The sequence below is a fragment of the Nicrophorus vespilloides genome, unplaced genomic scaffold, assembly GCF_001412225.1.
Source record: "Nicrophorus vespilloides isolate i.1.1-1 unplaced genomic scaffold, Nicve_v1.0, whole genome shotgun sequence".
Classification (NCBI taxonomy): domain Eukaryota; kingdom Metazoa; phylum Arthropoda; class Insecta; order Coleoptera; family Silphidae; genus Nicrophorus; species Nicrophorus vespilloides.
The window spans coordinates 1245801-1269014 of NW_017100112.1; the positions used below are offsets into that span (position 1 = coordinate 1245801).

The 23214-nt window shown below is 33.4% G+C and overlaps 1 protein-coding gene across 1 annotated transcript in view; it reads right to left on the minus strand.

Annotated features, from left to right (window-relative positions):
* LOC108568561 (cytochrome P450 6g1-like) overlaps window positions 1-15412 on the minus strand; it is a 60149-nt gene extending 44737 nt beyond the window's left edge. Inside the window, exon 1 of the mRNA XM_017929732.1 lies at window positions 15316-15412. The gene's annotated coding sequence lies outside the window, so the exon portion shown is untranslated. The remainder of the gene's footprint in view (window positions 1-15315) is intronic.
* Window positions 15413-23214: the final 7802 nt, after the last annotated feature.

Genomic DNA, 23214 nt, shown 5'->3' on the forward strand with positions numbered 1-23214 from the left:
ATTAACGGATTACAGATAATGCGGTTCGTATCGTCTTTTCTCTCTACGCGTGAAAAATGATATGAATATGTATGAAGCAACGACTGGCCAAGAGGTGGTGGGGTTCCGAAATTGGCTTAGATGGGCAATTGAAAGTCTGTTATTTGGGGAGGCTAATGACACACCGTGAAAAAGAATAAGAAGAAGCACCGTGGCGGGAGGAGAGCCTCGACGGAGAGCTTTTAGATTCCCTTAAGATATAGGTTAATTAATGAGCCGTACGGATGTTAATAACGGACGCCCCCCGTCACGGGGTGGACAGGTGCCCCGATGCACCTTGCCTTTTCCTTCCACTCTTCTCCTTATTCTCCTCGGTCTGTTTTAATGCCGCGTGACGACCATGCGATGACCGATCGCCCGATAATAACTACACATACGCTTTTCCCTCCCCATTCCGATAGTACAACAAACTCATCATCTTAAGAACCGTAACGGTTGACACGCGAATGCCCACCTCGAAAACCAACCAGGGAATTAAAAACGCGGTGAAAGTGGAGGAGGCGCTTGCCGTTAAAGCTGAATTCCAGATTGGTAAATAAGAAACGGGAACGAGATCTCATTAGGGATTTTCGAAGATTCCGAGCAGTTCCACGTTATAGTTATTTGTGGGCGAACAGGTGCCGTAGTTGTACAACCCAATCCCAATAAACATCCACAATTTACGATAATTATTTCCTTCTATATACTTTCTATTAAAACGCGGAGTTTATTCATTCCGCAATCAAAGGCACGCACCTCTACAAAGGTATAAATGAGCAACCTCAACAAAACCAAAAATAAAGCAATATCTTTTCATTAACGCAATTCTTTTGAACTTAATTAAGAATAAATTTCAGATAACGCGATTCGCCTTCGAAATATGACAATTCCTGATTATCAAAAAGTACGCAAACAATACGACTCGAAGGAAACAACGCGTATTTATATATTCTGTCATTCGTTCAGGTTCATTGGCATCGTAGGCTTCTGCAAAACCGCAATGACTTCTTCGCTTTGTGGCATTTGTTTCAGTTCCCTTGCCTTGACTCTCTTTTTTTAAATTTCTTTTATTTCAGTTGTTGTTGCTGTTTAATTGGCAATGGAAACGTATGTAAATATATTCGCGATTTTATCATCTAAATTCTGGGTTTCATGTATTAATCGGCGAATCGCTCGCAGATAAGTTCATTTGTATCTGACAATTCGAAAATAAATCTTTTTAATTAAATTAAGACGTTAAACAATTTTTTTTTCTCTCTCTTTACATACCTTCTGTAATCAATTCACTATAAAGCTAATAATATTACAGTGTTATTGATAAATCATTTAAATTGTTTATTTAAGCACTAAACATTACAATTTTAATATAGTTGGGTAATATAATAACTACTGTTTATTATTGCGTAATAAAATAATGCTTTTGTTGCACGTTTAATAATTCAGAAATTATACTGTGTTAATGATCACAAGCGGTTTAGAACTGCGGCAGACTAGAACCGAAGATTTATCCGTTTCGGTTCAAATCTTAGTATGTATGACCTACTAATTACTATATCTTTTAATAATAATAATAAAAAAACAAGCATAATTAAAACGCATATCCTTAGTTAAAGCATTTCGTGTTTTCAAGCTTAACACAATGTTATTATTTAATCCCAGTACACGTATCCCCCGACATACGAACTAGTTCCGTTCCAAAGGGTTGTTCGTAAGTCGGGGAATTTTAAAAATTTGAAAATATACTTATCTCACTTTATCATGATTTTTACTTTTATATATGTTAAATTCCGTATTACTGAATGCATACATTTGAACAAATAGATTAAAATAAACAAAATATTTACTTACAAAAAACTTTTCAATGTAGACATCGCAATTATTTAATAAAAAACGACAAAAGTAACAAATAGTATATATTATTAAAGAAATTATCGATTTTTGTAATAAGTTAGAGCTTTTAGAATTTTGTTCGTAAGTCCGGGAGTTTGTAAGACGGGGGATACCTGTATTCGTTTCGTAGTGGATCAGCAATCTTTTCAAGCAGAAAAAAATATCAACAATTCGTTATTTTTTGTTCTGTAATTTATTCAAATGTATTAATTATATATAAGTAAAGATATGAATGTTAGTACATACTAACTTTTAAATAAATATATCAAATTTTAGCGAATTAGGGTCAATAAAAATGAATAAATATATAAGTGAATTAATATTTTAGAAACATCAATTCAAATAATCTTCACTTATATAGCATAATCTCGCATAGTGCGGCTTCGGAATCACTATAGTCCGGTTAGCAAATTTATAAATATCAAAATGTCATTTGAGCAAAAGAAAAATATTTTTTTATAATTAAATGATTGTCTTTTTTTCCTTTATATTTGCATCCTCAATTAGTCCGATTTATAAACCGGGATATTAGCTTAATCGATTATCCGTACTATACGAGGTATTGTTGTATTTGAAATCTTTCAGCTAAGACAGTTAATAATTATTTTTTATAAAATTTTAAATAAAATTAATATATATTTTAATACAATAATTATCATAAATTTATTTGAAAATATATTAATTATACATTTATTTAATTTATTATATATTTTTCGCGAATTTCCTATTTTTTTTTGTTTAAATCTACATTTAAATGTATCGCTGATTGTGTTTCATTTTTTTGTCAGTCGACCTCTGCATCCCCCTGGACACTATCGACATGTCGACGGTGACCCCGGTATTCGCGTGTGCGTGTCCTTTTTTTTTGGTGTATGTGTGCTGCTTTTGTTTATTAAATTATAAAATAAAAAGCAAAAATGTGTTCGTCGGAGCGGCGGCCGCAAAAATTTCGAAACGAGCAAATAAAAAAAATTGTAGCAAAAATACACAAAAACCGTGGGTGGAAACAACAACAAACATTAATTTAATTCCGATTGATTGATCCTTTTGTTGGAGGAAATTGAATGGAAAAATGTGTCCGCCCGGTTTTTATTATTTTCATTGCATTTTCCAAACAAAATTAAATTGATTAAAAGCACGGTGGCAGAAGAATTGAACAGAAAAAATAAAATATATATGAAATGAAAATAAATATTTGGTGAAATTTTCGTTTTTTTTTTTATTATTATGAATAAATAAAGGAAAATATGTATACATTTTGTTTTTACAGTTTTGTGATTGTTTCATTTTCACACAATTTTTCAAACAAAAAAAAAGAAAACTTTATATGAATTTGTTTTCAATTGTTTGAAACCGAACTAATCGAGGATCTAAATATAGTCAGACTATTTTTATTCTGTTTAAATTAAATAAAATAAACGATAGTTTATGTATAAAAATAGTAATAGTTTATTTAGAATGTAACACCAGAGTGAATCCGGACTGATCGAAGCTGCACTATGAGAGGTATTGTTGTATATAAAATTGAATGAAAAGTAATTACGAAATATGATCGGCTTAAATTGACCCAGCGTAAAACGAGGGTTAACTATAGTTTACAAATAAATTCAGAACTTTTTTCCAAAAAATAAATGCTTATTAAGACCATCATTAATTTTTGTTATTTTTATACTTAATTCTGAAAAATAGGAATATTCATAATAAGGACGTTTGTGCATTCATTAAATTAATCAATTAATAAATATTCATTATTTGTATAGAATTTGCATATGGTTATTAGACTTTTCGCGAGAGATAACGATATTTTTTACTAATTATTTTGTATTTTTTTACCCGCAATATGAAACAAACTTTTAATAATCAGTGATTTCTATACTTAATGTAAAAGTAAACACGTGTTGATAGGTAATAAATCTATAAAGAAAAAGAAAAATTAATGAAAAGATATATTATTTATGCGATTGCAATAATTATTGTATCTTGATTAATCGATGGACTAAATTTCCTGGTAAACGTATTCTCGTCATAAAGACATTTTCCGCATAAAGCGTGAATCAAAGATATTTTTACAAACGAGATTCTGACGAGGATTAATGAAGCCATAATAAAAATTAGTCATAACAAATATATCATAAATGAAGTACAAGTGGAAACGCGCATAAGGTATAGTCGAAAACAGTTACAAATAATTATAAGAATGCGGTTTCGAATGATGTCATTGAGAGAGAAAGAGTAAAATAGCGATTGACTTGAAGCGAATAAATCAAGCGGAGAAGAAAAGTGCGTGACGCATTTTATTTTCATTAGTGAAAAGAATCTTAGTGGGAAACACCATCACCGTCTTCATTTAATTGTATTTGTGTATGTATGTATATATATTATTCATTCAAGTGTATTTCAGACACTCCCACAAGTTGCGTGCAGCAATTGATAAAATGTGTAACAATTCAATTGTGTTCTTCGACTAACATTCCGTCTTTCTTTCCCCCTTACAACTTCAATTTCCTTCATCTTCTCTCCTTCCTGGGTAAAATGAAAAAAAAAAATGCAAAATAAGAAGTAAAAAAAAAAGACGTAAGAGAATAATTCCCCCAGATTGAAATGCAAATTTCAGTTCTTTGTTTCATCCTCGCTGCGGTCGTCTCTCTTACATATTTTTTTCTTCAATTTTTAATTAACAAAAAAAAATGTAATTATTGAGTCCTGAAGGATAATATGAAGGGATATTGTGAACGTAATTTGGCGTGGGCAGTAAAATATCTGATTTAAATACGTGCGCGTATTTCAATTGCTATTTCGAATGCGATTAAATTAATTAACAGCGATTTTTCCTTCTTCTTCTTCGAACGGAGGAAACGAAAAACATGTCCGCGCGTTTCTTGCAAATGTCACCATCTAGCGGGTGTCGAGACCACGTGGTCTCAATGCCACCTAGACCTTGATCAAGTACACGGCGAGGCGAGATCGGATCCGATTCTACTCTCTTTTTCAATTAAAAACTTATCGACGAAGACGATAAAAAAAATATAAGAATAAAAAGAACGAGAAGAATGAATATGCTTCAGATTTGCTTGTTCCTTTCATGCATCCAGTAATTTTGTTTTCGTATCTGTTACCTACGGTGTCAGCGTTTTATATAATTCCGTCATAAATCAATTCACTAATTGCAGGTGTAATAAATGTAATTATAATAATTTGCATAGTCATTTTCTAACGCTCGGGTTTAATATGAATGCGGCGTGTAATAATAACAACAACATTAGGATTATTTATTTTTATTTTCTAAACATATTCCGATCAGCTTTTCCATTCATTTAACGATCTGCTAATTAAAATTTTATAAAAAGTTTCATTCCAATTGCATAATTTAATATGCTTAAAACGTACATCTATAAGTTGTAATTCGATATAAGGACAGAAGTTTTTATCCGAACGATTTGATTAATCGAAACTATTTCCAAATCGATCCTAAATACTAGCAAAAACATCGTGTACAACGTATTTATTATTCGATCGAACATAGTCGAAATTTTTGCAAATTTATCTGAGAACAACATGGAAACGGCGTTGCATTCGCATTAATCTTGTTTTTTTTTTATATGTTAAATCTCGCTTTGCTGCGGATTTCGAAACAAACTTTTATTGCGACGCGGCAGAATAAAGAAGCATTCGAATGATTTAACGCGATTTTTGAAAATTATGAAATTTTTACGAACGCAGACAATTTATTTCGTGTAACCTTTTGCTTCCATCGTAAAGATGATGATGATAATGCCGAAGATCGTTATAGACGAGAAACTAAAAATTCCTTAATTTTGACTTTACCAAGGACACAAAAAAGGATATTCTTTATTTTATTTTTCGTTTAATTTATGAAAGTAGCTTTGAAACACCTTCAGTTTGGAAAAAGAAAACAAATTTATAACTTTTACAGTAGTTCTTCTATTAAATACCAATTGACCATGAATAAGACCTTCGGCTTTGATTTACTAAGTAAATATTTTCATTAAATCCTAAATCATCCTAATTTATTTATTAGAAAAATAGAAATTTATCAAATAAAAATACAAAGTATTTAAACTTATATTAATTCTTACTTTCTTAGAAGATTGTTACTAGTTTTTACTTAAGTTTTCTTAAATTTCCTTGAATATAATTTAAAAAACTGTATTTAATGAGAAGTAGGATATAAGTTTCTATCGTAATGAAAAATTATCGAGATGGAAAGAGAAATGATTTGAGTATGATTTAAAAGGTTAAGTACTGTATTTAGCAACTATTAAATAAATATACTCATGCACGGTCTGCGTTCTTGAAAAGTTAGTACTGCATGGAATGTCACGGTTCTTCCGACAAAAAAAAATGTAACGATATAATAACCACCGACCCACCTGGCTGATTGGCAGCTGTCAAGATCTATAATTTCAAGATTTCAAATGATATCCGTCTTAATTTCTACTCAGTTCGTTCCGATATTACGAATCATTGCTCATTAGACAAAATATCTTTATAACAATAAACAAACGTCGCAGCGAGAGTTATCCAATAATCCGAATAAGGATTATATGAAGATATCAATTTGATTTGGAATCTTAAAGTTAAGGTCACCGACGTGTCCCCCAGTCTTATGGCATAATTAACCTTAAGCTTAATTAAATCTAGAGCACCCATGGATTTGCAAAATTTTACTAAAGTTTTTGTTTACTTTAAAAAAATTTCATTCCAATTCTTATTATTTCTTTCTTCAAAATTTTTGCTACGTAACATGTTTGTTTTTTTTAATAATCAATCAATGTAGTTAATTATAAATTACCATATTTATAGAATTAAATATATTCCAGTAGGATTTATCCAATTAATAGTTTACAAAACAAGGATTTAATAAAATAAGTTTGTATTTTGTGTCCACAATTAACAGTCTAATTAAATAGGAACATTTAAACTAATTTATAACGTTTGAATGTATTTATTTTTGCACAATAGATTTGTGCGAAATTAAAGATTCGATTAGGAATAATTGCATTAAAGTGCAATCAAATAAATTTCCAACAGTGCAATTTGAATAACTCGCTAGAAATTTATCTCTCTAATTGAAGTTGTCCCATTGCCGTTTCTCTGAGCCTAATTGATGCGGAATCGAGAAGGCAGGCAGCATTCCCAATATGCTTCGAATTGCGTAACAAATGAAAATAATTAGATGGCAAATTTCAGTGTATTTTATCCAAATATAATTATTTGTTGATTATTAGAGATTCTATTAGGATATTTTTTATTATATTTTGTAGTAATTGAGTTAGAGTATTACCGAAATTTATTTTGAAGTAAAAAAAAGTGCACGTCGAGAACAATAATAAATTGGGAATGTGAGCATTGCGCTCTCTTTTTACGCCAAGAACAATTATGTCCGATTTGATTGACGTCGACCGAGCGTTTCGCTTTGATTAATTCGCCAAATTTGCATAAATTCCGAGTGCGATTCATTTAAATAAACTCTTCAACTGGGTGCAAACATGATACGATAGAAAAAACCGAACGTGCAATGGAAAAAAAGTGAAATAGAAGAGTTACGACAACATTGTTGCTTGTTGTTGTTTTGTAAATGAACAACGTAAGTTCCTTTTACAACTCTCCGCTTTCCGAAGCGAACATGTGCTTTTGCTTTCGATGATTGATGTCTGAATTGTTTGTGATGTTCGGATTCGTAGGTTGTCATAACATTGGTAACATATATTTAGTGATGTTTGATGTTTGGATTTTCTTCTCAAAATAATTAATTGGTGAACTACTTCATCCACTTAACTTATAGGTTGAGGGTTTTATTGTGGTTGTGACGGTGAAATGGATGGTTTTTATGGTCTTGTTTAAAGATAAATGAGCATTTATGGTCGTGTGAAATAGTAATTTTCGTGATCGTCTGAGGATGTGGAAGACGCGAAGGAGGAGGAGGACAGATGGGCTGCGTGGATGAGATGGTAGCGATAGGAAGCGTTTGTGCATAGGAAAGATACAAATGGTCCGGCCTCACACGACAGATAACGCGACGCAAGAAAAATAATGTCGAACAAAGACCGGATAGAGATTTCAAAAGCCATCGCTGAAACCTCTGAAGAAGACAAACATATAATATTCAATTCAAACAGAATAGAAAGGAGGATACAACCCGTCCCCCAAAAACCTTATCACAGTTTTTACAGCGAGCTTTACTATTTATATTCAACTGGACAAATATTGTTTCTCTTCCTTGTTTTGTTTGTAAAATTATCTGAAGAAAATATATGTATTCCCGTGATGTCCCTTGATTAATTATCAACGGGGGAAGAAAGCGAAGGGTTGGAAGTTGTGCCTTTGAATGTAATGTACATTTTTTTTTGTCTCCTCTTGTCGGTTTGTAATACGCGGAAGATAATTTGTATGCGCTTCGGGGCTCCAGAAAATGGTAGAAAAAAGGCTTCCAGATAAGACCTTAACCACGGTGTAGATAATCAATTAGTATTCAGCCAAGGTTTTCTAGCGGAAGTTGATGGATATATGCATGTCACTTGGACACCGCCGCGGCCAAAACACAACTTCCGTTCTTACCACTCGACACTTAAAACATTATCGTGCCACAGACGTTTATTCAAAAAGGATCCTGCTGAGGAGTGTATGTGTGTATATCCTTCTTTCACTCTACGTTTTTTTTTTCTGTTACGGCTGCCAATGAACGTTTCCACGAATTCAGGATGTTGCTGTTACATAAGAAACTATTAGTTTTTGATAAATGAATGAATGTAGACAAGTTTTTTTTTCTTACGTCTTGTTAATATCGAATTTACCTTTCGTTTAATTACGAAATGTCATAATAATATATTTTTAGTATTATTAAAAACCACATATGTCTTTATTGCATATTCTAAAAACTAATCCAACCTACGTTCAGTCATATACTAATGTAATCGAGATGGAAATATGAAATGAAGAATTAAGAAAATTAATTGTATGAACTTTTTAAAGTGTCAAAAAGTAATTAATAACATTACATACCAATTTCATGCAATATGCAATTTACTTGAAAGTATTGTTGACTTTATTAAAATCAACATATCAAATAATACATATATGGAATAAATATACTAGTTGCAAAAGTAAAATCATAAAACTTAAGTCAACTACTAATTCAATTTTTCTAAAATATGATGCTGCAAAAAAATTGCAATCGCAATAAGGTATTAGTAAAAAAAATCCGTTTTTCATTTTGCGCAGCCGATTAAATCTCGTCGAGTTAAACAACAAGTTTTCTGTTATTCTTCTTTTCTGTTCTTAATTGATACAAAAAGAAAACAAGTTTGTTATTACTTTTTTTTATTATAGCCTGTTGCATACTGACGGTGCATGTGTACGTCCAAGATTATATAACTTATATATATATATAATTTTTCCAGCACGTGGCCAGTTTTCCCGGAGCCAGAATCTGCTGGAAACGATCGGTGGTAACTGCAATCGATGAGAGATAATTCTGTAAGGATTTTTCCGTGGTGACCGTTTGGCCGGACGGTTGCTATGTGTGTGTTGGTGAGGCAAGAGGCTATTCATAAACGTCAGTTTGGAGTTTTATCTCAATAACTTTTCAATAGAGAAGTAAACAAACGCCAACATGTTTGAAGCCTGGCGATGGGAGTGCCAAGGTCTGATCAAGGCAGGCAACATTTTTTTTATATAGAAATGTATTAAACGTTTATACACATTTTTTCTTCTTTCCTTCTTCACCGCGCGCGCTTTTTTTTTCCTCCTCCTCCTCGTCATCGTCGTCGGCGTCTTCTTCTTGTGCTTCGTCCTCCCCGCGCGAACCGCGAGATTTCGTTCATTCTTTTTCGTTAACGGTTTTGAAATTACGAAATTATTTTAATGAGATTAACGTTGACAGTATGTGCGTGGGACTCCCTCGTGATCTAGATCTGGTCCTGGCCTCCTCCTTTTCTCCACGGCTCGCTTTCAACTCCGAAATCTTAAAATTAATTGTTACAAGAAGCCTTCCTCTTACTATCACCAGCATCGCGATGCTCATTATTATTACTATCATCATCGTCGTCTCCGTCGACGTTAGGTAACCACGGGAATAACAGTTAATTAAAGATCCTTCTCCTCTGGCTCATTTTGCTCTTTGCTCTTAATAAAAGAGCCATGATTTATTGGAGTCAAGAAAATCCAGTGATTTATTAGTCTGTGTATGTTGCACACACATATACTTCTGAGATCATAGGAGGCCACAAAAAGGTTGTTCAACAAATGAAAAAAGAAAAATAACAAAAAATTCGTGTAGCTGTTGAAGGATAAAGTCTCTAAAAAAGTCCTCCCGCTAATGCAACCGACCGTTACTCATAATAACGATTGAAATGCGCACTCGCATCAAATGGGAAAGAAAACAACAATAAGTTTAATTGCATTTCGCAACGCTAATTAGAAACGGTCAAAAACATGCTAATAATCACCGAAGCCCGCAATTTCCTCAACATATAAAATATAATTGGATTACAAGAGTTTCCTTTTTTTTTTTTACTTCCCTCCACTTTAAACATACACTAAAACATGATTTTACGCAATTGTTGAAATTACTTCAAAAATAGTTTATTAAAAAACATTCGAAAATTCTCATTCTTTGCAAATAATCTTGTGATTGTTGCCTTAGTTTTTGGTGCCTAAATGCAATGAATCATTCATTCATAAGTTTTAACTATACGTTAACCGGAAGATTGTTTTAGCAGATACCTGTTTAAAGGCAAGACCTTATATGTACCTAAAACCTTCGCGATATACCCACGTTCAGTTTATATTAACCATGAATCAATTATTACTAATCTCGGAAGACACCGCAAACACTGAAATCTTATATATTTTTTGTCTATTCTTCAAGTCTATATCAAATAAATACATTTCACAGATTTTCAATAAAGATTACTTGATTTATAATTGCTGTTTTTAATGATCTCTAGTTATTTGCAAGATCATTTAGTGTACTTAGATAGAGTATATAAATCATCTCCGTAATTTTCCTCAACAAAATATGACTATTTCGATTTAATACGTTTACATTATGATTTATATATGAAATAAAACAAAATTGTTAAAAATGAAGTATTAGATGCAAGTCTATATTTTTTTTTCATTAAAGTGATCTTATTTATTTTTTTTCGATGGAAAAATCTTAGATTTATCATCGTCGTAAATAGATTCTGCAAGGTGGCTTTCGTATAGGTAAATGCAATGAAATGTCCTTGATATTTCTTTTTTATTTTCATTTTTCCTACACCATAATACTCCTAATTGCGATAGCAACTACTTGACATGTAGATGATGTAAATCTAAAAAGATAAATTCGGATTAGATTAATCTCTCTTCATTAAGTTACGAAGTACAGTTACGTAACCAGTTCCCTGCGATTCGATTTAATTACTGTTCGATTTCTTTCCTTCGAGTATACATAATATGTTATTACTAATAGTAATAATATGTGATTTTATCTTGAAGTTCGGGATGTTCTTTTTTTGTTAAATTTGTGTCGGAATAAACAAATCATTTATGCATTCCCCTAAAATAAATTGCTTACTGCTTGAATAGTAATTGGTGTGCATGTAAAGTATGAAATTCTTGTACTACAGAAGCGTGTGATCTGAATATGCAATCATATCAAAAATAGATATTTTGCACGATTCTCGTAAGTTGCATAACGCCATCAGAAGTGCATAGCTTCGGGAATCCCGGTATTTTTGCGGTTCGAAAAATTTGTGTTCTGAATGTTTATAATCTCCTCGTGCATAATAATAGTTGAGCAGTCCATAAAGGCCAGTCGCAGTGTGTTCTTGTCGACGTCGTCTCGCTAATGATAATCGTCGGGATTTATAGAATAATAGTCTGACTCATGACATAGACGCGACGCTTCCTACTCTTGATATTATAAAGAATGGAACAACAAAAACACAGTAGGCGAATTATTATTTCGTTCCTTTGCACACCGACTCGAATGAGCATTACAGATGGAAAGAATAAAGGAGAGACAAAACGTGGAAGAGAGAAAAATAAACAAGAAAAGCACTTCTCATTGTTTGTTTAATTGATTAATTTTTTTTGTTATGCAAATATTTAAACGCGTTCTTCTCTTTTTTTCTACTTATTTTATTTTTCAGTCTTCGGCTTCTTGTGCAGAATCATTGTGTACATTTCTACATTGCAAAGTTATAAAACCATTCGGAGGTAGAAGTTTTTGCGTGGAGCGCAAAGAGACTCACTCCGCACGGTAGCGTAATATTTATTTTTTATTAATGGTTTTTACTTATATAGACATATGTGACGTGTCGAAATTGTGTGGAGAAGCCTTGTGTGATCCGCGAAAGTGCATACTCCAAAAATGTTGACCAACCTAATTGTTTTGCATTTCCTTTTTTGTATAGTATTCATTGTTGAACTTTTGATAACAAATGTTTTAAACAATTTAAAATATACTTTTGAAATGTCATGGAAGAGAATTATATGCAAATTTCATCTCTTGCTAAATGAAACAAGTTTTTGATACACATCATATTCATGATTTTAACTCATTAAAACAAATGTTTTTCAATAGTTTTCATCATAACAATTTTAGTATAAAAGCAGGTATAGTAAAAGTTTTTATTAATTAGTATAATTGTAAGTTCAGAGTAAATAAATGGATATTTGTATTAATTGGATGTCAATGTGAAAACAATAAAATTAATAAATAATTGAGTTTTGAGTATTTTAATTATCAAACTAGGGCAGATGCAATACAGAAAAAAATGTACTGGACATGATAAAGGAAATATAATATGGACAGGTGAAGATGTATAAAAAAGGTACCTACATAGTGTATAAGATAGACTTGAAAGAAAATTGTAGGGCATCGTGTTTATAAAGGTAAATTACATTAAAAAGGATGATGAAGTTGTTACCAGTAAATATTTAAGATAGGTAAGTCTATAATAGTATTTATATGGTAATTGTGAATTAGGTGTTTTAAAGAAGTTTATAGGATTTAGTGTATATTTGATATTAATTTATTTATTTATAGTAAATTATAGTACCAATCAACTATTCATGCTTAACTTTACAATAATTAAGAGATGTACATGTTTTAGGATAGCTAATTGTACATTTTTTTAGTTAACAGTAACAACGGAATGAGCCTAAATAAGTTTAAAATGGTGAACAGCTGCAGATGATCCTGGGAGGCGCCAACACAAATGATTAATTAAAAAGCGTCAAATGTTCATTAACTTCACTTAACCAGGATTTTTGTCTATTTATCGTTCCAAATTGAGGACCATGCATAGAGAATGAAGGCTTACGGAGAGAAGGAAACACATACACGATGTGTGCATCCAAGAGGTTGTTTGTACGCGGGGAGGCAATTGCGTTCTCGACTAATTGCGCTCTAATTTGACAATTGACGTTAAAATATTTATTGCGCAATTTGGCAAATGGGCAGAGATCGCGTACACTTTTTATTTCTGCTGTTGTGTCCGGAGGCGGCGGCAGAGATGATTTTAAAATGCATTGAATTTAAGTGCATCAATTGTAAATTTACGATGCAATTTGTGGAATGCTTTATCGTTTTTAGTGGGACTTTTATCGCCGTCGAAACGTAAATATGTTACGTGCGTCGTATCCATCTGTTTCTATGTGCATCCCGTGCATAGGTTACGGCTCTCACGGATTGTTCATAGCCTAATTCAGGTGAGGATGTTCTCTATGGATGGATGGAAGGATGATGGATGCGGTTGAAGGAGAGCGAATGGAGTTTGTTGTACATAGCACATTGAACAGACGTATAGATTCATTCCGGTAGCCGTGAATCGTGAATGGGCACTTAAGGCTCCGGAGCCCCGGTTATATAATAATTGGACACTTGATTGATTGAGGTTCGCGGGACGCGAAGGAGGCGGTGCAGATAAATATTAAAGGCGACTTAGTTATTATCTCTCGAGGACTACTTACTAACTCTCTACGGGCTGTGCCAGCGAATAGGAATTTAATTAGCCTCTCTTTCTGCACCGCCAGCAGTTACTTACGATTTTGCAAGTGTCTCCATATAGCTTTTTACTTCGCTCCTCTAGATCTCCTCGGATGCTGCTCACTTCTTGGATCGAGGCCCAAGAGAGCGACAAAGAAGGGACGAGCAAATAAAGCAAACACAAACAAAGAGAGAGGTGTTCAAGGATACCAACGGGGAGGGAATCCATTCGGAACTGTGAGCAGCGCGAGAGAGTGTGTGTCCTGGAACTTCAAAGACAGGTGGTCTTACTAGGTCGTAAAGCGCGCATCGAAAACTTTTAACAAATACCGGGGCTTTTTTAAAACGTAATTTGTTCCTCAGCCTCTTCTCCTTCGCTCATCGATCTCTCTGCCCTGCGTTCTTTGCTTCCCCGTTCGGGTAATTTGCCGCGGTGGAAGAATGTGGTAGTGATATTTATTTATTTATTTTTTCCTTCTTCTTTTGTTTCCTTTTCCTCCACCGTTTTTCCTCGCCGTGAAGAGACAGGTGCGTGCACGAAGCCACTGTATATTTGCTCAAATAGAATTCCATAGAATTGAAGCCCGTGTTAATTTTCACACTTAGCATTGTTTGCCAATGTACACATCCAACGGCAAACACCAGCGACTGTCACATCTATAAACCCACGTTTTATGTTCTTTATTTAATACATTTGCGCTCCATCTCTTCATCGAACTCCGCATTATTCAAATTGTTTTATACTTTTTTCCATCTTTTCCCGGTTTTCGGAAATCCTCAGTTTATTTAAACAATTATCTCCAAAATTACTCAAACAACAATTGCATGCAACAAAGTATTACTTCTGAAAATGACTCTAGGATCAAAGCAAACATGAGTTTCGAGGTGATTTTATCAATATATTGTTTATTAAGATTACATTTCCTGAGTTTAAATTAAAATAATACTAAAATTGTTATATTTTTAATAATTTCTTTCAAATTATTAATTTCATAATTATTGTTTAAGCATATTTATTTCTGGTGTGTTTTCAATGTGTCATGTAAAATTTATGTTTTTTATTTAAGTAAAATAATTATTTTTTCCAATCATTTTTCTACATCATTAACTCTAAATTAATAATAATTATTTTGCAACACTCGCTTATTTATCCATCTCAAAGAAGGTTGACTATAACATAAAAAACGTAATTAATTTAAATAATGTATGAGATTATTATACCGGTATAGTAAGAAAACGAGCTAGAAAACCAATATCCATCTATCATAAGGATTCATCTTCAAATCGAGATGTATCTTAATATTTTTCTCGGAATTTAACATGTTCTATTATAGCTTCTCCACTTTAGATCTTTGCGTGTTTTATCCGCCGAACGTTGTAATAAAAAATAATGGTGTAAATCTTACCTCGTCGGAATATAACTGTTGAATCACGTCGTTTCCTTTGGTAGCAGAATTATTTTGAAATACTTTAAACCACTCTTCGAGCACCGAAAACTAATAACACAATTTAGAAGATAAAAATATCTATGTCGAGAATATAAAAAAAATGCGTATAAAAATGTAGAAATAGAAGATTTGAAAGTTTGCAATTCCAAAAATTCTAATATTGTAGAAAGAAAAAAAATAGTTCTTATTTGAATATTCTGTATATACTATGGAAAAGATACTCTACAATCATATTTATTTATTTTTAAAGGTAATTTAAATTATTTTATCGTCAGATTGTAATATTTTTAAATATTAACAAATTTTAACTATATATTTCTGATGAAAGTTTTATTAATTATATTTATTTAGCTATGACCAATTGAAAAGATGAGCAACGTTTATAATGTGCGTTATTCCACTTCAGTTTTTCTTTTTGTTTTATTTATTCGTTACATTGTTTTCAAATTTTGGGGCCGAATGAAATTTAAAGCGTAGAGTCGCAAAGGAGGAGAACAAATGGGAGAGTATTTGCATTGAATGATTGGAAAGAGCATGTATTATTACTCGTTGGATTCTTTTCTTCTTCTTCAACGCTATGAATAAAATATCAAGTGTAGTTGGGTGTACATAATGTTAACATGAACGAAACTCGTACATAAATTATAATATTATTAACTTATTATTATGATCATTTTCTCTTAAATTTTATATTGATTCGATTTTGAATTGAGAGCAAATGTGATTTTATCGAATTTCTGTTAACATTCTTGTTTATTAAATTGCGGACTTATCGCAGTATTTAGTCTTCGAACTAAGTGAATGCTAATTATCAATTGTAGTGCATCTGGGAGTCGTGTGTGTCTGTTCGATGATTTCACAATACGATTTCGCCGATTTATTGGACTCTATAAAATTTGTTGTGGAATTGGCCTCTCGTGATAAAGGTGATAAAATGTGATTGGTATTGGCGATTGGGTGCCAATGATGAGCAGAAGAGTGGATCGAGATTCGACTCGAGTGTTGTGTGTGTGTGTCAAGATAATGATCGGAGATTACCATAATGAAATCAATATCGCATATTAGTGAATATATGAATATATTACAATCTTCACGTACTACTACTGGCAGACAGGCAGAGTCGGCCTGGTCAGAGCAGAAGGCAGAGGAGAGGAGACCCATGATGCCGTTGCTGCTTCTGCTGCCTCCATCGGCTGATCTGATGCTGATGCTCCGGTGTATTTCATACATATGCATGAGCGGCCCAGGCATGAATGAACCGAGAGTGGAGCCCCTGGTACATCTTCTTTAAAGCTATGTGGGATGAATACACTGATGAACAAACAGTGAAAGCTCTTGTTTTCACATCTATTTATCAAGCCAACTTTCCGGGGGCAAACTTCACGCGCGCCTTCTCTCTTCTTCTCTCTCTCTCCTATACAAACCTAGACATCTCTCCAATCTTCATACTCATCTCGCAAAACTTAACTTTAAATACACATTAGTCGAGGGTATTTTACCTCACTTTCTCAACTTTATTCAAACGAATACCCTCAGTTACATTCAAATCTTCGAAGATTCGCACATAGTAAAATCAAATAATTATTATTTAAATTTCATGTCTATTTTATTTGAAAAATAAATAAATACAAAAAAAAATGCAATTTGCGCTAAATGTTGTTATTATTAGAAATTGTTTAATATATTATATACAAATAAAGTATTCTTTATATTATACAATTCTAAATGTGACTTTTAATTATTGCTGTTTGAAAGCTAATGGAGTTGTACCGTAACTCCAAACAAGCGTATAATTTATTTAAATTATTTGTTATGAAACAGTTCATTGATTTACCTTACGCTGTTATATGTGTATAAAAAAATGTTCACAATTGTGTATTCTTTCGCTTCTATAGGATGATGATTGTATCAAGTTGTGAATAGTAAGGTATGTTTCAGATGGATGTGGGTTATAAGCATAATTGCTTAATGATAAAATTATTAGAAGGTTGAAGAATTCGGGCGGTGTGATTGCGAAATATGATGGAAGTATGATTAAGGTAGTGGAGACCCTCGATATTCCTTATCGGAGTTCGCAGACGATAAAAGGAGTCCAATTTTAGCGGCCGGTGTCCATATTTATATAAATGAAATTACCAACACCTCCATTACGAACACTCTCACCCGTGACTTGGGTATCGAGTTCCCATATTCTCAATTTGTCCACCGCTTAATGGGCGGCAATTTGACCATATATATATATAAAAAAAAATGGTACTATTATCCTCCTCCTAATCAGAGTCGCGGCGCGAAACCCATGACCTTGATGGGCAGAAACGCATACACACGCGCGTTCCCTCATCGTCATAGGTATTTATGTATGTGTGTACTTATGCTGTGTGCTGTGTTCGAACAGCCTTGACCTTTCCTCATTTACTCTCTGCGCCTCTTTGACCCACTGAACTTATGGTCAAACGGCGGGTCAAAAAAGCCACGGCGCGGACTCCTCGAGTCTCGTCCGTAAGGATTCCGACTCCTCCGACTGTTTTATTACATTTAGACCGGTAGATAACGCAACATCTCCGCATGATATATGATAATTATCTTTTACTAAACGCTCGGATTAGTTTATTGGCGCTGCGACACGAAAAACTTTTATTCAAAGCAGGTGTCGTGCGATCCTCTCCGATGGCCTTTTTAAAGAATCAATAAATCTTTTTTTTTCCTCCTCTCATCTTCTCTCATCATCCCCTCCTTCTCACCTCTCTCATAGAAACACATTGACCTTTTTCCTCGTCCTCCGATGTTTCTTCACTATCAGCATCGTCTGAGAGACATCCTCCAAAACGAGAATCTCATCAGAACATCGTACTATAGATTCTTCTTAATTACCCAAACCTACAACTTCCTGAATCATCAGAAAATGCCATTTATTATTTCACGAATAAATTCCTAAAAAATACACGCTTTTTCAGTTAATATCACATTTTTGTAAGTTTAAATGCTTTTATATGCCGCATTAAATATTAAATCCGGCAATAAAACACTCTTTATTTATTTATTTATTTACGTTCCTTTCAACCGTCCTCTTCTTCACTGCTGACGTCTTCGTAAAGATCCTGTCGAGATGTGAAATTCATGTGTCGTTAAATAAATCATTTACAAATCGGAACAAGCAATTACTGCTGGGAAACACTGGGACTCGACGTATTAATAAAAATTAATTGCTCTTAATTGCATTATTATTATAACCCGTTTCGTATAAATTTCATCTACTTAAAATTTATGACTTAATATTTCTTCGAAATAATAATCAAACTAACATACTCATTTCTAAAGGAAATTACACAATTTATTGCATTATTTTTGCACACAAACATTACAAAAATAACATTATGAATTTAAATTAAATCTAAGAAAAATTCAGGAAAATAATTTACAATATTAATATCTCTATCTATTTGAATATTATGTTTCAAAATTTGTTTGTATTAGATTTTAAAATTTATTTTACACATAATTATTTTTGACTTTAGCAGATGTAACAGAAAAATATTTGAGATTTTGTTTCGGGGTTTAAATAAAAACCTGTTTTTAAAAGGGGTTAATACTAGTTTTGGTCGCTTCGAAACGAAATTTGTCAAGTTTGTTGTTTAAACCTATTATAAAATTATAAACTAATAATGTAGATAAAAAATTTAACAGTTAAAAAAGTATAAGACAAAAAGTGCTGTAATATTTAGCTTCAAGTGTTATTATTTGAGATTATACAGGTATATAATTTGCTTTTTGGAACATATGGCGTGTCTGTGTGCATGTTTCTTAATTGAAACTTTACTTTGGTTCATTGTTTCCTATTGATTTAACAATATACCATCATACTTAGTTCTACCCAACTGCATTCCGATTACTATCATTAAATTTCTAATAAAAAAGAACTATCATTTTAAAGCTCGGGCGTTTTGTATAGAAAGTATCGCAATAGTAATATTCTCAATAATATTTTCAAATTACAAAAAAATGCAATGAATTATTTACGTTATGATGGATGATAGGAGGTTTGAAAATGTTACAATAAATTACTTGCCTGTAGAATATTTTTGTTTCGCTGTTATTCTTTGAATGGTAGATATGATCAGGGCGTGACTGATTGTGTGCTGAAATGCGAATTGGAAAAAAATCCCATATAGAAATGTCATTTTAATTTGATTGTAAATAATTAGTGTTTGAATACAGCGTTGCGTGTACAGCTGTGCGCCTTTGTGGGTAGGTTGGAATGATCAATTCGAAAAAATGGTGTCGTTGTATGAAAAGGGGTTGGTTTTATTTAGGATTCGCTTTTTTTGCGTACGGAACTGTGGGTGTAATGAGGCATGCATGTCCCGGGGACGTAGGCGTCCCTTTCTAATCCCAGTTTGAAGTTGACGGGTGCGAGAGAGATGGACATGGATAGAGGGTGAAAGAGAGCGAGTGAGAGCGATAGAGGGTTGGTGGATAGCCAGTGAACACGGACAGGCGTGGGGTTGCGTAATTCGGTTGTAAACACGGGGCGCAACCCCTTTTTGCCTTCCAGCACCTCGTCAACAATACAAATTAACCATCAACGGTCCCATTGTCACAACAATTGTTAATGTTTAGTCTGGCGATTGGCGGCTTTTCACGATGAATTCGTTTCCTTGTCGCGGCGGATCTGGTAATAATGGTCCTCCTACCCCCGCTCAATGCGATCCATTGTTTGTTTATTGAAAGCGGCCGAGAGAAAAGAAATACTGAAAATAAAATAATTATAACCTTAGCCCGATCGTAATCTGTATTCCATTTGTTTACCGTCCGTCTCTGTTGCTCTTTATGTTTGTTCTTCTCTTCGCATTTTTTTTTTCTGTTTGTTTTTGTTGCTTTCTTTTTCTTTCGGTCCTCGTGGTTATTATATTTTTGGTTTACGATTGTGGTCCCATTGACAAAAGCGCATTGTGCGTCTTGTGGTTCTTTGGTTCTTCCTTCCCGGAGCGGTCACACCCTGAAATATTGAAGTGTTGAAAATGAAGGAGGACAGGACCGGCGCGAAAGAATGACGAGGAAGAGGACGGAGAGGAATGGAAGAATGAAAAAATAATAATAATGTTGTGAGTAATTGTGGACCGGGGCCCACGCCGTGGTTTACACCCGCATGCCCACCTACTCGACGGTGTAAATCAACAACAGAATTGGGATACATTTTATTTATTGCTTATATTTATTACTCCTTAATAAACTTGTAACCTCCACTCGAGGGCCCCACCGTTCCATAATTTATAAACAAAATAAATCTCCAATGTATAAATAATACTTAGCGCCCAAAAGGATGGTGCAAAATACACACATCTCAAGACATGTTCTTCCACAACTACACAATACAGTTAAAACACTTGTCAAAAATATATTTACTTCTTACAAGTTCATTGCATGGATTAACATCCAAACAATATATACATTTATATTTTTATTCTTACCTAATCTATACAGTATTTACAAAACAAATGTTTAAACTATAATTATCTAACCTAAGTAATATTTATATGGACTTAGATCCAATGTACTAATTGAATGAATTATTTGATAGTTGTCATTGTTAACGTATAAAAAATAAATTAAATCTTAAATTGGATCGTAAACATGAACCAGCTTTGAACATACAAGGCCAACAGAGATAGAAAGAAGTTCATAGTAGTTAGTAGTGTAAGAAACAAATGAGTTACATGTAATAATCTGAGTGAAAAATCTTCTCGCCTTAACCTCGTTTACTTTTACCACTGGGACACCTTAGTTTATGTCGAACGAAGTGCACAGCATTTGCTCCAATAAAGTTAATCAGATACACGGCTCATTGAATTCATGAATTAGGTAGTTACATTGAATACGTGAGATTTTCGAAAATTTATATATTTAGGGCGGAAAGACCTTGGTCGTTAGCCCTTTGGCCAGCCTATTAATATATTTTTTTTATTTTACGTTAGAATTTATTTATAGAATTTTTTCTTCTTATGTATTGATATTTAATTTTAGGAATTTTCTGTTAATATCAAATTTGATAATATTTTGAGGAAATCGGTAATTTGAAATAATTCTTAACATGGATATCATTATAGTTTAAGACATAAATTAAATGTTCATATTTTGTTGAAATGAGATTATGGTAATTGTAATAAAGAAGGATAAATTATTGTTTTAGAGTATGTATGGTAATTGAAGATTCAAGTTCGAAAGTGAACATCAAATTAAATCTAAGATTGCTTTCAATAGAAATGTGAGCAAGAAGAGTTGTAGGTATCTTCTCGCCTAAATCTCGTTTACCTCTGAGGCACGGCGAGGTGTCCTTTGGTTTATGGCGCATGCAAGTTCAATGTTTGTACCACGTGAGAGTTAATCAGATCCGAACCTAATCCAATCCATAAATTAGAGAATGCACTGGCTGGCATAATACAAGGTTTGTTTTGGGTTTGTTCCGTGTATGAAAATAATAAATAGGCGATTATCATAATTTGATGGTGGCCGGTTCGGCGCGGTGCGCGAGTGGCCGTAATTTACGAGCTACAAACTGGAGAGGATTCGTTTCATTGTGGCGACAAATCTATTTTATTTCTCGCGAACATGAAGTGCAAATCCTCTCTACAAGCATCGGGGATCATCTGAACCATGAAATATTGCGCGAAAGTGAGACGTGCCGAGTGCTGAAGCGAGAGGACTACTCTCGACGCGAGGATACCTAACCTAACCTATCCTCTCCTATTCCCCTCGACACCCTCCGCAGTTCGCGGGGACGGATAATTGATGCGACTAGATTATCCTCCGGTCTGCGTATGCTAATTATCTTGCGGGGGTCCCTTCGATCCTCTACATCCTCCACCTCTTCACACGTGTAACCAAGTAGCAGAGAGCGATCCTTACGCGTGAAATACAATAACGACCCGGAGTCTAATCGCCTTGCATTCCACCTCGACTTTATTGACCTCCTCTTCACCTTATCTCCATTCGGTGATCTCGATATCCCACCACTTACGTACACAAATTATTACACATATTTAAGAGCAATTCGAGTAAGACATTACTTCACCAGTGCGAATGAGTAAATTACGGGGAGAAATGTGGATGCGGAGGATGCTTCAGTTTCTGCTGCTGCTGCAGCCTTTACTAGTCGGATAAAAAAGGAACGGCAGAGGATGACCGCTACCAGTTGCAACATTCTTTCATTAAGCTCTCAGCGTGCACGTTTCAATTTACATACCCATAAAAAAGTACCATGTGCGCAGTCCGGGTTTGCGGACTACCAGGACCAAATATTTATTCGCGCCGCAAATCAGGGAACGTTCAAATAATTGCAAATTACTTCATCAGAACGGATGAGATATGCGGTTGAAAATACGGAGGATGCGTAACAGCGGGAACACCTCCTTAGCGACCTTTTCCAATTAATTTATTATTTATAATGGAGAAACCCGACCACTGCATTTCATTTAAAATCACTGAATTGCGTGTGATAATAAAATGATAAATTCCCAACATTAATGTATAATAATAATTCAGTTTCATCCATAGAATATTAATATTTCAAAATATTTTATTATACACTTTACAAAAAAAAACACAACAATTAAGCTACAATTTACCAGACTATAAAATTTAAAAATACTTGAAACAAATCAATTGCTATATCTATACTAACTTTTATATATTAAAGAAAAGGAAAGAAAATAACATTATCCAAATTTTGAACAAGAACAAATACAAAAACTACATGATTTCGTATTATTTTCATGCCGGCTAGTGCTAAGACAAAACAAAAGTAACTTAAATTGTTTTGTCCACTGAAAATTCATATTTACTTCTTAAACTGGTAATCAT